Source organism: Harmonia axyridis, chromosome 5 (assembly GCF_914767665.1).
Source record: "Harmonia axyridis chromosome 5, icHarAxyr1.1, whole genome shotgun sequence".
Lineage (NCBI taxonomy): Eukaryota > Metazoa > Arthropoda > Insecta > Coleoptera > Coccinellidae > Harmonia > Harmonia axyridis.
In genome coordinates this window covers 25,344,024-25,357,801 of record NC_059505.1, presented here as the reverse complement: position 1 = coordinate 25,357,801, position 13,778 = coordinate 25,344,024, and positions in this window count along the sequence as shown.

Genomic DNA, 13,778 nt, shown 5'->3' with positions numbered 1-13,778 from the left:
CCTCTGTCTTCACCTGAGCGTTGTCTTTTGATCACCAGACACCCTGTATATAGAATAACAATTCCAAGCGCCGTGCAAAATATCGTTTCGATAGCTACTTTTGAATTTGAACCATAGAGAATTCAAGCAGTATATACAGGGTGGCCACTTTTTCAATGGGATTGTATTGGTAACTTTTGAACCATAAGAGTTAAAAGGTCGGTCAATTGGAGAAAAAGTTGCATTCATAGGAGCATTGTCAAGCAGTTCAAACAAATCGAGATTATCAGGGCCGCTTATTGAGATATCATAGGAAAAGTAAATTCTGTCATTTTGATTTTTCTTTTTTTCCCACTTTATTTCAAATATTATCAAATAATGTTACAGGAATTTTTTGTTCGACAGTAAAATATCCTCAATTTGACGTAATCAGATTTCGTATCCAACGTTTCGTACTCCCTGGGCCACCCTCAAGCTCATTATTTTCAATACGGACCTGCATATTTTATAACACTTTTGGAAATAACTTTTAACACTGAATTCAACGATATATCATACGATGTCATTCAAAGTTGATTTTCAGGTGATTTTAACCCTCATCCAAATTTCTTTGGGTCGGATCTGTATTACATTTAGGTACTTTTAGTTTAATTAACCTAATGCAATACATTTCGATAAGAAAATCAACTAACTCCTCTTGAACTGAATGGAACATATTAGAATCAAAGCAAGAAACAAGTAAAAATTATTTACATATTTCAGTTCATACTAATTAAATCATTTAATCAAAGAAAAATCAAATGATTATTCGGAAGTAACTGAAAATTAATGAAGTAATTGTTCGAAATGCCCATCATTTTGTAAAATGCACTTTAAGGTTCTGGAACCCATACTTCTTATACATTTGCTTATTTCGTCTCCTTGAATACCTTCCAATATATTCTCAATCTTCTCGCGAAGAATCTCGGATTCGTAGTTTCATAAATTTTATTTTTGAGATATCAATTTTCATTTAGATAGTTACTTCCGAATAAAAATTCGATTTATCTTTGATTAAATGATAGTTCCGTTTAATTAGTATGAAATTAAATATGTAAATAATTTTTACTTGTTTCTTGCTTTGATTCTAGTTCAAGATGAGCTAGTTGATTTTCTTATCGAAATGTATTGCATGTTGTTAATTAAACTAAAAGTACCTAAATGTAATACAGATCCGACCCAAAGAAATTTGGATGAGGGTTAAAATCACCTGAAAATCAACTTTGAATGACATCGTATGATATATCGTTGAATTCAGCGTTAAAACTTATTTCGAAAAGTGTCATAAAATATGCAGGTCCGTATTGAAAATAATGAGCTTGAGGGTGGCCCAGGGAATACGAAACGTTTTTTGATAATATACTGAAACATTTTTTGATAATATTCGAAATAAAGTGGGAAAAAAAGAAAAATCAAAATGACAGAATTTACTTTTTTTATGATATCTCAATAACCGGCCCTGATAATCTCGATTTGTTTGAACTGCTTGACAATGCTCCTATGAATGCAACTTTTTCTTCATTTGACCGACCTTCTAACTCTTATGGTTTAAAAGTTACCAATACAATCCCATTGAAAAAGTGGCCACCCTGTAGACAAAATTAATTATAAAAGCACCGACGAGAAAACCAGAGCTTTTGAGCACTCTTGCATTCATACGCCATTCAACATCACATATACCTATAAACAAATATGTGATCTCCAGAAGTGCAAATGGCGTAGGAATGAGCGCACGCTCTAAAGTTCCAGACTTCACGAAAATGCCTTCCTCACTTTCATTCATTGATTGCAATAATATGCTGTTCCAGAAATGAACATTATACGATGACTTCATTGTAGCTTTCAAGGTGGTAGAGATCTTTTTATCAAGTTTAGAATGTGCAATATATTTTTTCTCTACACCCCGTATATATAATACACAGAGAAAATAGAATTCTGTTCGATATACAGCGCATACTCGTCAAATATGAGAACTATAGTTTCTCTCCTTTTCTCATAGGTGGAGCTGCTCGCGTTAATCTGCCTGAAAGCTGGAGGACTTTCAGAGACCAGAGTTGTTTCCTAGATGGCGCTCAAAATGATCCTCAACAGATTCCTTTCACGAAATGCAGGTAATTTCTCTTTACTTGAATATAATGTGATCAGAGGCAATAAGTTGATAAGTCATTTCATAGATGGAACACTCCAGACAAATTGAAAATAATGAAGAGAAGAGTCTTTGCATTATTCAGAAATTTATTGTTTGTTTGAAGATTTCGCCGTAAGTATTGTGGAGGGTATTTAAAACAAAATAACGAAAAAAGATATTTATAGGTAAAATACATAATTGAAATACTCATTTGCACTAAACACAGACAAATCTTTCCTGACAACTCCCATGAATTTGAATTTGAAAACAAAAATTGCTTTATGAAAGGAAAAGTCTTCGAATGCTTTCTAGTTCTTACATACGTTACAGGTAGGTATCGGACCGACTTTCTTGAATTTGACAATGAAATTGACATTGATTAACCTTATCGTTCGAGACCATTCTCAGCCCAAAATTCGAATATTATGGACAAATTGACGAAATTATAGAGTGATCTGTTCTGGAAACGTTTGCTCAAATAGTTATTTCATCTAAACTAAATTGAAACTGTGTATTATTATCCCATTAGAAACGATTACTAACAGCGAAAAGTTTCATAGGTCATGAGCCTATTTTGTGCGGACCTCCAAGAATTTGATAATATCATTATAAAATTGACAAAATTCTACGGAATATTCATGAAATTATTTGGAGATGCAATTCCTCTCGATGTTGCTTCCAAGTCTGAAATATTTTGCATTATACTGCAGCACTACAGCTGATTTCGCCGCATGGACTCAGCGGTATACTTACTATAAAAAACCATCTGGTATAGTATATCCAAAGTCACTTGGAGGAAGCCAGAATTTTTCGATTATACAAGGGCTGTCTAAGTTTCCAGAAATTCCTTTTATGCCAGTGAATTTGTTGCCTAACAATAATTTCAAATAAACCCTGGTATTTAGCGGATCGCGGTTTCCACTTCGAAGGGACATCTGGCCGAGCGTTTTTATGGACTAGTTCAAGTGACTTTGGATATACTATACCCATTGACCATATTCACCGTCGCCATATTGTTATGCGACAATACCAACTACCCAGTGTGCCCAACGAAGAAATATTGAGTTTACTAAAAAAATTCCACAATATAAAGTTTATATTATAAAAGTTTAATGAGTCTTCTTGATGAAGGATATTTAATATAAATCAAATAATTTGACAACTTTGTGTCTAATCCTTCACAATAATATATCTGTATGATATATTCAGTTTATTTTTGTCTTGGAATATATTCCAATTCTAAAAATGACAAATTTAATAATCAACCAAAAGAAAAATTCAAAATGACTAAAACTGTACAAATTGAGTAAACGGTTAATAAATTGAACAACTAAATTAACATAAAGACAGACGTACGTTTCGGAATTTTTGTATTTAATAATACAATTTTTCCTCATCAGTGCCCTATAGTTCAACGGAATTATTAAATTTACAAACTTACCACGTGTATATCTACTTCAACAAAATTGCAAGTAAGAAACTACTGACTAAACGTAACGGTTGCTTTTGTGAGGATTCACAGAACAAGCCATTATTTAAGGTAGTCATAGATTTCTTCATTGTTATTCTTTTGAAATACATATACACATCGACATTTACAATTGAATAAACAATTTCAGAAATTCTGAATTTATCAATTGGTTGATACTGACTCTCTAATCAATAAATGATTACATCAAATTATAAAAGTTTAATGAGTCTTCTTGATGAAGGATATTTAATATAAATCAAATAATTTGACAACTTTGTGTCTAATCCTTCACAATAATATATCTGTATGATATATTCAGTTTATTTTTGTCTTGGAATATATTCCAATTCTAAAAATGACAAATTTAATAATCAACCAAAAGAAAAATTCAAAATGACTAAAACTGTACAAATTGAGTAAACGGTTAATAAATTGAACAACTAAATTAACATAAAGACAGACGTACGTTTCGGAATTTTTGTATTTAATAATACAATTTTTCCTCATCAGTGCCCTATAGTTCAACGGAATTATTAAATTTACAAACTTACCACGTGTATATCTACTTCAACAAAATTGCAAGTAAGAAACTACTGACTAAACGTAACGGTTGCTTTTGTGAGGATTCACAGAACAAGCCATTATTTAAGGTAGTCATAGATTTCTTCATTGTTATTCTTTTGAAATACATATACACATCGACATTTACAATTGAATAAACAATTTCAGAAATTCTGAATTTATCAATTGGTTGATACTGACTCTCTAATCAATAAATGATTACATCAAATTATAAAAGTTTAATGAGTCTTCTTGATGAAGGATATTTAATATAAATCAAATAATTTGACAACTTTGTGTCTAATCCTTCACAATAATATATCTGTATGATATATTCAGTTTATTTTTGTCTTGGAATATATTCCAATTCTAAAAATGACAAATTTAATAATCAACCAAAAGAAAAATTCAAAATGACTAAAACTGTACAAATTGAGTAAACGGTTAATAAATTGAACAACTAAATTAACATAAAGACAGACGTACGTTTCGGAATTTTTGTATTTAATAATACAATTTTTCCTCATCAGTGCCCTATAGTTCAACGGAATTATTAAATTTACAAACTTACCACGTGTATATCTACTTCAACAAAATTGCAAGTAAGAAACTACTGACTAAACGTAACGGTTGCTTTTGTGAGGATTCACAGAACAAGCCATTATTTAAGGTAGTCATAGATTTCTTCATTGTTATTCTTTTGAAATACATATACACATCGACATTTACAATTGAATAAACAATTTCAGAAATTCTGAATTTATCAATTGGTTGATACTGACTCTCTAATCAATAAATGATTACATCAAATTATAAAAGTTTAATGAGTCTTCTTGATGAAGGATATTTAATATAAATCAAATAATTTGACAACTTTGTGTCTAATCCTTCACAATAATATATCTGTATGATATATTCAGTTTATTTTTGTCTTGGAATATATTCCAATTCTAAAAATGACAAATTTAATAATCAACCAAAAGAAAAATTCAAAATGACTAAAACTGTACAAATTGAGTAAACGGTTAATAAATTGAACAACTAAATTAACATAAAGACAGACGTACGTTTCGGAATTTTTGTATTTAATAATACAATTTTTCCTCATCAGTGCCCTATAGTTCAACGGAATTATTAAATTTACAAACTTACCACGTTACGTTACGTTTAGTCAGTAGTTTCTTACTTGCAATTTTGTTGAAGTAGATATACACGTGGTAAGTTTGTAAATTTAATAATTCCGTTGAACTATAGGGCACTGATGAGGAAAAATTGTATTATTAAATACAAAAATTCCGAAACGTACGTCTGTCTTTATGTTAATTTAGTTGTTCAATTTATTAACCGTTTACTCAATTTGTACAGTTTTAGTCATTTTGAATTTTTCTTTTGGTTGATTATTAAATTTGTCATTTTTAGAATTGGAATATATTCCAAGACAAAAATAAACTGAATATATCATACAGATATATTATTGTGAAGGATTAGACACAAAGTTGTCAAATTATTTGATTTATATTAAATATCCTTCATCAAGAAGACTCATTAAACTTTTATAATTTGATGTAATCATTTATTGATTAGAGAGTCAGTATCAACCAATTGATAAATTCAGAATTTCTGAAATTGTTTATTCAATTGTAAATGTCGATGTGTATATGTATTTCAAAAGAATAACAATGAAGAAATCTATGACTACCTTAAATAATGGCTTGTTCTGTGAATCCTCACAAAAGCAACCGTTACGTTTAGTCAGTAGTTTCTTACTTGCAATTTTGTTGAAGTAGATATACACGTGGTAAGTTTGTAAATTTAATAATTCCGTTGAACTATAGGGCACTGATGAGGAAAAATTGTATTATTAAATACAAAAATTCCGAAACGTACGTCTGTCTTTATGTTAATTTAGTTGTTCAATTTATTAACCGTTTACTCAATTTGTACAGTTTTAGTCATTTTGAATTTTTCTTTTGGTTGATTATTAAATTTGTCATTTTTAGAATTGGAATATATTCCAAGACAAAAATAAACTGAATATATCATACAGATATATTATTGTGAAGGATTAGACACAAAGTTGTCAAATTATTTGATTTATAAAGTTTATATGTGCAGTTAATGTGTACCTCTTCTGACTGCTACGCCAGATAGGCTTGTTTGGGACCATATTTCGCAAAAATTTCACCTTTTGGAAATAGAAACATCAGTGAAAGGTGGTTTTATGAACAAATTAACTGCGGCCGAGTGTATAAATGAAGGCTTCGATCCATTTTTGGAAGTGGTCAGTGGAAGAATAATCTCTATGGCTGATAGTATTTTTGATATTAGCGGTATTTTTCTAGTAAACTCAATATTTCTCCGTTGGGAACACTGGGTAGTTGGCATTGTCGCATAACAATATGGTCAATTGACGCTCATTCAACATCTCTCTGACGGTAGTTTTTCTATTGAATTCAACATGAACTTCAGTGAATACTCCATTTTGTCCTTTCTTGTTATGAAAATAAGGGTGAATACCAGAAACCATAGTTCAGCTGTTTTTGCACATCATGTTTCTCGCTACTGAAATGGAAAGTTCATTTTTTCTCCACCCTCAATAGCCTCAGCATCGTCAGTGTCAGTTTTCGATATTTTGTTTTTAGGATCTGCCAACTCCAAGAAAATCGAAAACGTTGTGGAAATTCTCAGTAATATCCATGAATCGTGTGCCATTGATCGGAACAAGTGATAGTCCTAAGGAGCAACATCTGGAGAATACAGTGGGTGGGGTAGGACTTCCCATTTTAACATTTCGGAGTATGTCTTGACCACTTTCGCAACATGGGGTCGAGCATTGTCATACTTTATTATGTATCTTATTGTATTGCGGCAGTTTGTTTCTCAATGCTCGGCTCGAACACATTAATTTCGTTCGATAACGATCGCCTGTGATTGTTTCAGTCGGTTTTAACCACTCATAATAGACTACGCCGAGCTGGTCCAACCAAATACGGGGGTAACTTGGAATCGTTTGGCCCTCGACGTGGAAGCATGGCCAGGATATCCCCAAGATTTTCTGCGCTTGGGATTATTATAATGAACCTATTTTTCGTCTCCAGTCATAATGCGATGCAGAAATCCCGTCCGTCTTTGGGTTGCAAGCAGCTGTTCACAAGCAAACAAACGGCGTTCAACATCTCTCGGTTTCAACATGTACAATATCCTTGTTTCTGAATAATTCCCATGACTTTCAGGCGATTCGAAATGACTTGTTGCGCCACTCCCAATGATCCTGTCAGTTCTTGTTGCGTTTGACACGAGTCTTGATCATCTTCGATCGAAAACATTCTCTCTTCCACCGCCATAATGGTCTTCGACGTCAAAATCACCGTTTTTGAAGCGTTGAAACCACTCTCGGCAAGTTTTTTCCCTAATAGCGGCCTCGCCATAGGTAGTTTGGAGTATTCGATGAGTCTCAGCCGCAGCTTCATATCAAAGCAGAAAATCGAAACCTTCCGCAAATGACAGGAATTTGGCTCATTAGCTGACATTTGTCAAGAATAATTTTATGATGCAGACACAAATCAACTAATATTTCGATAGCGTTATGTTTACAAATACCTAAGCTCATCGTATGACATCTACGATCTATCTGCAAAACTGCGGAAGCTAAGTTGTACACCTAATAAAATAGTCTTAAGTTATTATTGACGAATGTTGGATAAAATTTTCGTATGGTGATAAATGGATATTTATTACTATTCTGGATAGAACTGAAAGATTTGCTTCGAAACTCTACACAATGTTTGGTTCAAAAAAATCTCAACTAAGAATGATTATATCCAGGAGTTAATGAGAATAGCTTGCACCAACTCCAGACTTGACACGTATTGAATGAAGAATGAAAAATTTAATTATTCGCATCAGCATACACTTCCTCAATAAATTAAAAAAATTTTCAGATTTCTTTTCGTTCAATTCATTAATTGTTTTGATATTAATGGATTCTAATTGTTAATCCATCACTATTTCAGAGAGCCCCCCTTCCTCCTGCTCATTCAATTTTCAACTATTTCCCACAACATGGACCCCGACTGATATATATTAAATTCAAACAGACCCACAATTGAACTACTTGGTGATCCTGATCTAGGTCTTCAAGGTCAATGGAGAACTTTCATAGACTTCCGTTTTCAAATTTTCAGCACCTGAAAAAACACAAGAAGTTCCGGTGATTTAACTGACAGTTCAGTGGTTGCAATCTTTCTCAATATTGAAAAGACTCCAAAAACTAATCCTGTTTTTATCGATACTGAAATGAATTTGAGTTAACATTTAAAGAAGATGCTCTTCATTAGTGTTTCGAAGAACATGAGCCGCACAATCGAGGTCCGAATTTTCGGAAATCCTTAGAAAAAATCACGCTCGAAAGGCATCCACACACTTATGGAATAATGCGAAAAAACGCAGAAGCACGTGGCCATATTCAACAAAAGATTCGGCTGACATCTTATGAATAATGCATTGCTAAAATGAAAATCCGAGTAGTTGCAATGTTTTTCTGTGCGCCGATTCCACGTGCTACCTTCGTATCTGCTGAATTTCAAATCGGATTGAAATATCTCCCAGCGGAGCTTCCTTGGGATGCCTGTTTTAGAAAGCCGAGATGTTCGACTGTATATGGAATTAATTTGTGCCCTTGCCAAATTCAAATACTAATAAGGGTACCATTGTCGGTTTGAGTCCTAAAGCTGGAACAAAAAAATCGGCCACGACGAAGATTGTATAAGGGCTGGATTGCATTGTCATTCTGAATTTGGAGATATTGTTTGCATTATGTTTGAATTTATTTTTGTCGATGTTACTGTTTAGTTGAATATTTTGTGGTACTGCCATGAGCATCTTCACATCTTCAGCAAATGTAATGTTTACTCAAAATTAAATTTTTTTTAGGCTCTTCAACTGTACCGTAGAGATTCACAGCTTGACTTGATATTGAAGCTAATTGAGTTGAAATGAGTTCAAATCGAGTTTTTATATATCAACTATTTGAAGAATTAAGTACGTTCTATCAAGCAACGTGATCTGTAGCAGTTTTATTGTGTCGTGTGCACATCAAAAAAAAAATGATGAAATGAAAAGAAACCTTGCAAAAAATTGGTAAATCAATAATAAATATCTCAAATTAATTCAAGTTGAGAGTCAAGTACCTATGTAATTTGTCACGAGCTTGATTTCCAAACCAACCAATTGGTTGGCTTGATGAATCCCTACTGTTCCACTACACACTTGTCCTTGTCCTTCATATGGCTCGCAATATCGTATCCCTGTCATACATTCATATTTTTGAGCCATAGAGACATTTTTTCTATAACGTTTCCACTTACAACGTTTTTCCTAAATAAACATAGTCTAAAATACTTCCTGATTTTTATAATTCATCTTTTGCCATTATCAACAAAATGTGGAGCACTTTCGTGAATCTGAAAATCTGTTTATAAATGCCATATCTATTCTACGTAACTCACATCATAGGTATTACCATAGTATAAGGAATTCTTTATATTATGGTATGAACCAGTGCCGAAAAATATAAAACTATATAGAATAGTTTCATAAACTAAATTTGAAGTCCTCAAATCTGAAGAATCCAAAGATAAATTGAAGAAATGAGAATATGATAACACTGACTTCGCATATACATATACATGAAATAATTTAAAAATATTATAAATTATAATTGATTGTGGTATGAAATGAAAACACTTAAAAACATTTCTTTATATTGATGTGATGGATATGGAATCATTTCCATATTTTTGGAGTATTTTTCCTTCTGAGGAATCAACATTCTGATTGAAGGATTGAATATAAAAACTATTTCTAAAATACAACGAGCTGCAAAAAAAGGTTTAAAATTCGGCAAATTATCAAAGAGAACGTCGAAAAGCCTCATGAGTAAATGAAATGCAGCGTCAACAAATCGAAAAAAAGTACTATGAGAGGAATTACTCCTCATCCTAGATATTTATGGGAAAAATGCATAATCCACTATCTTTGATGATTTTTGGTAAATTTGGTAAATTTTTTCTGACATTTTCATGCGGTACTCCGTATTTCTACACAAGTGATTTTTGTTGATCAAGCTTGAAATTCCGCCCCTGAATTTTGGCGCCCTAGGCGACTACTTACCCTACCTTCCCCCTAGATAAGGCTCTGGGTTCAATATAAGCTCAAAATCTTCTAACGCCAATTCATTTAATTTCTCGATCTTTTTGGAATACTATAATCGAAAACAAGTATCTAACTAAAAATTCAGTTCTAGTGAGTTTTCGCATAAATCATCGCATTCGATTTAGTGATTTCGCGATCACTTTGATTAAAATATAACCATAACTAAAAATTTGGAACACCTATGCAGGGCCGTCGCCAGAACCGGTGCACTGGATATTTTACTGGGGCGCCAAATTATAGGGGCGCAAAATTATGATAGTTAATAAGACAAGTCAAAATTTTGAGATAAAAATGTTTTCTCAGTGAAAAAACTACTCTTTGTAGTAAAATGAAAAAATTATCAAGTGCCAATTTTATTTTAGTCGAATAGGTGCTCCAAACTAGTTAATGAAAATAAAATTCGTACTTAACAACTAAAATGCACCTGTACTTCGTCTTTTAACTATAGAGCGTCGAAGGTACTTTAGAATAATGATGTAGGTGTAGGTATATTTGTAGACAAATTTGACAAGGTGATTTTAAGTAAAAAACATACCATTTTATATGCAATTGAAAATATCCCTGAGAGGAATAACAAACGTTCCGTATTCAAAGAAAATTTAGATGAATTAAGGTAAAGCAGGGCGGCAAAATGTCTTGGCAGCGGCCCTGGACATATGCGAAATTTCCTCTACCAAAATCTGTTCAGCATGAAATTCATCATAAGAACTCCTTCAACTGGACACGAATAAGAATTTTGACACTCTCCAAAATTTCTGCTTACTTGTTTTGAACACATCTTTCGCGTCATAACAACAGTTGCTACAACCAAAATGCAAGTGTGGGTCCGTTCTAGACATAATAATCAAACTGATGCTGTCCAATTGCAGTATCACTGCCACATTTATATTACACATAAAACCAAATGAACAAAAGGCATTGATACATACCTAACTCCAAAAGTGGGATGGAATTATGACTTCTAGATTAAGAATTTATTTTATAGGGACAACGACAGTGAAGAGTCTTCTTTTTTCTGTAGGAATCACTACTCGACCACTTTTGTTTTCGTTGGGCCGAAGATATAACGACATCGGTGCCCAGCATCCAAATTTGGATCACGATGGCCGAGGCGGAGTTTTAGACGGTCTTGGAGACGATTTGAAATCTGAACACGAAATCTGTCGGCTTTTGTCTAGTCTAGTGGTTATGGTTATCGTTCATTTCGAAGAAATTTGAAAAAATATCGGTTGATGTACCGCTTCAATTCCTTTAGTTCGAAATTCCGATCCGGGAATTTCAAATGCTAAAATGAAGAATAAAGAAAATTATTTCTTGAACACAACATACCTGCTAGGAGTATACTGTTGAAGGGTGGTATATTTCTGGTAATAATTGAACAAGTAGGTTAAAAAAAAAACAAATTAGAGAAAAGCAAGGAATCGACATCAGGATATTTTGAGCGCTAGTTCATTCATGCTCATATTGTGACGTTAGAGACCACAGAAATGATGAATTATAATGTCACTGTTTTCGGTTATTCTATCTGAACAGAGGGTTCTGATGAAATATTCGCTTCAAATTCGGCATGATCTGTTTTTACGAAAATGTCAGGTTTTCTTATCCGATATCCCACTTACATTTTCTATGCCTCTTTTTTTGTGATCAATACGAAATTTTACATGAAGCTTGATAATTATGGCTAACCTATATCTAAATGTCATTTCGGTCGAATCAATGGTTTCGAAATAATTATCAAATACACAATATTTTAATTGGTCATATTTACAGAACGCCTAGTCGAAGAGTTTTCATTTTTACAGAAATAATTGAATTTAACTACTAATTCGTCACCAGTCAGTCGAACCTCACATCGGGAAGACATCGTGAAGAAATTATATACAGGGTCTCCCCAAACTATGGTGCCAAAATAAAAAAGAACATCCTGGAAAAATAAATAGAACTTTTCTAATTATTTCTTTTCGCAGCAGAGTATTGAATATTAAATATTGAATATTAAATTAAAAGTAATTTTTATTCATTACTCCCAGTTTCCGACAATTTTCAATTTAATATGGAAGGAACAGAAAAAACTAACCATTTTCAAGTTAATTGTGCTTTTATGAAAACAATTATACTAGTAATGAAACATTTTTCGTCAGAAATTATTCTACATCCTCAACTACTGGTCCAAATAACTGGAAATTCAACCATAAATATAATGACACCTCACATGCATTTTTTCATCGAAGCTGCTTTTTTGCACAGGTAGCTACATGGTGTTGAAACCCTTGAATGAGTCATCAATCTATTTTGAAAACCAAAATCAGTTGTCTTTGAAAATGTCATTATTTTTTTTTGGTTGAATATCCAGTTGTAATCAGTAATTTGGATTGTAAAATTAATTTCTGCCGAACAAATTTGTCATTCCTAGTATGATTGTATTCAGAAAAGCGCAATTATTTTAGTTGTTTTGGATACAAACTAGTACATATTTTTCTTTAGAATTCAATGAGGAATGTATAATTTTTATGATTTAACCAGTGGCTTGAAAAATAGGGTTGAAATGGGACAATGATGCCCTTCTGGTGGCAACTGAAAAAGGGATTTTTTTTCGGAATGAAGCACCTATTGAACACAAAGTTTCTTTCAAATTCAATTGAAAAATTTTGGACTAGGGGAAATTAGGAGTAAAAATTATTTTTAATTTGCCATGTTCAACATCCTGTGTCTCTACCACGAATTCTATTTGAGAAAAGAAATATTAGGAAAGTCTCATTTATTTTTCAAGACGAATCTTCTGTTTCAATTTGGTACCATATATTTTCGAGACACCCTGTATAGCGCTCGGTTCGAAGAACATTCCCTTCGAAAAATGATAAAGAGAGTTTTTTTTTAATGAAACGTTTGTGTCATACCATTTTCAAATACCATAAAATAGATTGGTATTGAACCCTTTGTTTCCATTAAAAAAGGCATACATAAATTACAAAAAAAGGTCTCCCTAGAACTCCTAATAACAACATTTCTCACCAACCCTTTCTTAATTATTCTTAATATTGCTAAAATATTCAATAATTCCAATAAAAATTTCATGAAAAAAAAATTCACAAAAGTTCACGGCATAAAAATTCCTGTTTTCTTAAAAAAAAATTAGTTTTCATTGAAAAACAATGAAATAATTTCATTATGAAGATATTTTTTATTTCTTAGCAGATAGAGGATACCATTTGATATATATATTCTTCGTAAATTTGACCATTCTTTGCGGGACACGCTGTATATGACATAAGAAGGCTTATACCAAATTTACAGCGTTTTTTCAATACCATTGTGGATTGAAATGGATCTCTGACATAGAGAATTCACACACAAACTCTCAGGAATGTTGTGTGATCTAAATCATAC